General features: G+C 41.2%; 1 non-coding gene across 1 annotated transcript; it reads left to right on the plus strand.

Moving 5' to 3' along the window:
- Window positions 1-3,019: 3,019 nt before the first annotated feature.
- LOC112724451 (small nucleolar RNA R71) lies at window positions 3,020-3,127 on the plus strand. The gene has a single exon (XR_003163612.1). It is a non-coding gene; the product is annotated as a small nucleolar RNA R71 (small nucleolar RNA).
- The last annotated feature ends 1,106 nt before the right edge of the window (window positions 3,128-4,233 follow it).

The raw sequence follows: 4,233 nt of genomic DNA on the forward strand, positions 1-4,233 counted from the left end.
GTGAGTTGAACGCCAACCTCACATTTTCCGGACTAAAATCTAAGTATTTCCCCCGAACCATTGTAACATAGTTCTTTGGATCCGGGTTCTTACTTTGATCATGGTTCTTGGTGATCCATGCATTGGCATAGAACTCTTGAACCATTAGGATGCCGACTTGTTGGATGGGGTTTGTTAGAACTTCCCAACCTCTTCTTTGAATTTCATGTCGGATCTTCCGGATACTCATTTCTTTTGAGTTTAAAAGGGACCTCAAGGATCACCTTCTTCTTGGCCACAACATCATAGAAGTGGTCTTGATGGGCTTTGGAGATGAACCTTTCCATCTCCCATGACTCGGATGTGGAAGCTTTTATCTTCCCTTTTCCTCTTCTAGAGGATTCTCCGGTCTTAGGTGCCATCAATGGTAATGGAAAAACAAAAAGCTTATGCTTTTACCACACCAAACTTAGAATATTGCTCGCCCTCGAGCAATAAACAAAAGAATAGAAGTAGAAGAAGAAGAAATAGAGGAGAGGGAGAGGGTGATGTGGTTCGGCCAAGAAGGGTATAGAGGGGTTGTGTTGTGTGAATTTGATGAAGAATGGAGGGCTTTATATAGGGAAGGGAGGGGGGTTAAGGTTCGGCCATATGGGTGGGTTTAGGTGGGAAATTGGTTTTGAATTTTGAAGGTAGGTGGAGTTTATGAGGTAGGTTTATGGGGAAGAGTGGATGGATGTGAGTGGTGAAGAGGTGATGGGGAAGAGAGTTTGGGGTGATTGGTGAAGGGTTTTTGGGGAAGAGTGTTTATGGGGTTGTGTGAAAGAGAGTGGTGAGAAGAGGTGAGTGGAGGTAGGTGGGGATCCTGTGGGGTCCACAGATCCTGAGTGGATCCTGTGGGGTCCACAGATCCTGAGGTGTTCAAGGAATTACATCCCTGCACCCATTAGGCATGTAAAAATGCCTTTGTACCCAACTCTGGGCGTTCAGCGCCAGGTTGGTGGCCATTTTGGGCGTTCAACGCCCATCTGTGTGCCATTTCTGGCGTTGAACGCCAGAACCATGCCTGTTCTGGCGTTCAGCGCCCAGAAGCTGCCCATTTTGGGTGTTCAGCGCCAGAACTATGCTCTGTTCTGGCGTTTGAACGCCAGGCAGATGCTCCTCCAGGGTGTGATTTTTCTTCTGCTGTTTTTGATTCCGTTTTCAATTTTTCTATTTATTTTGTGACTCCACATGATCATGAACCTAAGAAAACATGAAAAACAATAAAAATAAGAATTAGATAAACATTGGGTTGCCTCCCAACAAGCGCTTCTTTAATGTCAATAGCTTGACAGTAGGCTCTCATGGAGCCTCACAGATGCGCAGAGCTTTGTTGAGACTCTCCAACACCAAATTTAGAGTTTGGATATGGGAGTTCAACACCAAACTTAGAGTTTGGTTGTGGCCTCCCAACACCAAACTTAGAGTTTGACTGTGGGGGCTCTGGTTGACTCTGCTTTGAGAGAAGCCTTTCAAGCTTCCTCTCCATGGTTGCAGAGGGAGATCCTTGAGTTTTGAATACAAGGGAGTTCTCATTCCATTGAAGGACTATTTCACCTCTGTCAACATTAATCACAGCTCTTGCTGTGGCCAGGAAAGGTCTTCCTAGGATGATGGATTCATCCTCTTCCTTTCCAGTATCCAGGACTATGAAATCAGCAGGGATGTAAAGGCCCTCAACCTTTACTAAAACGTCCTCTACTTGTCCATAAGCCTGTCTTCTTGAGCTGTCTGCCATCTCTAGTGAGATTTTAGCAGCTTGCACCCCATAGATTCCCAGTTTCTCTATTACAGAGAGGGGCATGAGGTTTATTCCTGAACCAAGGTCACACAGAGCCTTAAAGATCATGGTGCCTATGGTACAGGGTATTATGAACTTTCCAGGATCCTGTCTCTTCTGAGGCAATGTCAGTTGATCCAGATCACTTAGTTCATTGATGAACAAGGGAGGTTCAACTTCCCAAGTATCAATGCCAAACAATTTGGCATTCAGCTTCATGATTGCACCAAGAAACTTGGCAGTTTGCTCTTCAGTAACATCCTCATTCTCTTCAGAAGAGGAATACTCATCAGAGCTCATGAAGGGCATAAGGAGGTTCAATGGGATCTCTATAGTCTCTAGATGAGCCTCAGAGTCCTTTGGTTCCCCAGAGGGAAGCTCCTTATTGATCACTGGACGTCCCAGGAGGTCCTCCTCCTTGGGATTCACGTCCTCTCCTCTCCTCAGAGGTTCGGCCATGGCGCTTATGTCAATGGCCTTGCACTCTCCTTTTGGGTTCTCTTCTGTATTGCTTGGGAGAGTACTAGGAGGGATATCAGTGATCCTTTTACTCAGCTGGCCCACTTGTGCTTCCAGATTTCTAATGGAAGACCTTGTTTCATTCATGAAACTTACAGTGGCCTTAGATAGATCAGAGACTAGATTTGCTAAATTAGAAGCATTTTGTTCAGAGTTCTCTATCTGTTGCTGAGTGGATGATGGAAAAGGCTTGCTATTGCTAAACCTGTTTCTTCCACCATTATTAAAGCCTTGTTGGGGCTTTTGATCCTTCCATGAGAAATTTGGATGATTTCTCCATGTTGAGTTATAGGTGTTTCCATAAGGTTCACCTAAGTAATTTACCTCTGCTATTGCAGGGTTCTCAGGATCATAAGCTTCTTCTTCAGAAGAAGCCTCTTGAGTACTGTTGGATGCAGCTTGCATTCCATGCAGACTCTGAGAGATCATATTGACTTGCTGAGTCAATATTTTATTCTGAGCCAATATGGCATTCAGAGTATCAATCTCAAGAACTCCCTTCTTCATAGGCGTCCCATTGCTTACAGGATTCCTTTCAGAAGTGTACATGAACTGGTTATTAGCAACCATGTCAATGAGTTCTTGAGCTTCTGCAGGCGTTTTCTTTAGGTGAATGGATCCACCTGCAGAGGTATCCAATGACATCTTAGATAACTCAGATAGACCATCATAGAATATATCCAGGATGGTCCATTCTGAAAGCATGTCAGAAGGACACTTTTTGGTCAACTGTTTGTATCTTTCCCAAGCTTCATAGAGAGATTCACCTTCTTTCTGTCTGAAGGTTTAAACATCAGCTCTAAGCTTGCTCAGCTTTTGAGGAGGAAAGTACTTGGCTAAGAAAGCCGTGACCAGCTTATCCCAAGAGTTCAGGCTGTCTTTAGGTTGAGAATCCAACCATAGTCTAGCTTTGTCTCTTACAGCAAAAGGGAAAAGCATGAGCCTGTAGACTTCAGGATCTATTCCATTAGTCTTAACAGTATCACATATCTGCAAGAATTCAGTTAAGAACTGAAAAGGATCTTCAGATGGAAGTCCATGAAACTTGCAGTTCTACTGCATCAGAGAAACTAATTGAGGTTTCAGCTCAAAGTTGTTTGCTCCAATGGCAGGAATGGAGATGCTTCTTCCATGTAAATTGGAATTAGGTGCAGTAAAGTCACCAAGCATCTTCCTTACATTATTATTATTTTCGGCTGCCATCTCCTTTTCCTGTTCGAAAATTCTTGAAAGGTTATCTCTGGATTGTTGTATTTTAGCTTCTTTTAATTTTTTTCTTCAGAGTCCTTTCAGGTTCTGGATCTGCTTACACAAGAATGTTCTTATCCTTGCTCCTGCTCATATGACAAAGAAGAAGGCACAGAAAAATAATAATAATAATAATAATAGAGATCCTTTATACCACAGTATAGGGATCCCTTTGTGAGTGGAAGAAAAGAGTGGGAGACAAAGAATGTAGTATAAAGGAAGAAACACTACTGTGAGAATGGAAGAGATGTGAGATGAGATGTTAGGATATGAATGAATAAATAGAATAGGATGGGGGAGGTATAATTTTCGAAAATTATTTTGAAAAGGAGTTAGTGATTTTTGAAAATTGGTTTTTGAAAATTTGTTAGTATTTTTCGAAAATTTTTTTGAAATAAAAATAAAAATAAAAATAATTAGTTAATTAAAAAGAAATTTTTGAAAAAGAGGGAGATATTTTCGAAAATTAGAGAGAGAGAGTTAGTTAGGTAGTTTTGAAAAAATTAAGAAACAAACAAAAAGTTAGTTAGTTAGTTGAAACAAATTTTGAAAAGATAAGAAGTTAGGAAGTTAGAAAAGATATTTTGAAAAGATATTTTTGAACAAGATAAGATAAGAAGATATTTTGAAAAGATATGATAGGATTAGTTTTGAAAAAGATTTGA

The sequence above is a fragment of the Arachis hypogaea genome, chromosome 11, assembly GCF_003086295.3.
Source record: "Arachis hypogaea cultivar Tifrunner chromosome 11, arahy.Tifrunner.gnm2.J5K5, whole genome shotgun sequence".
Lineage (NCBI taxonomy): Eukaryota > Viridiplantae > Streptophyta > Magnoliopsida > Fabales > Fabaceae > Arachis > Arachis hypogaea.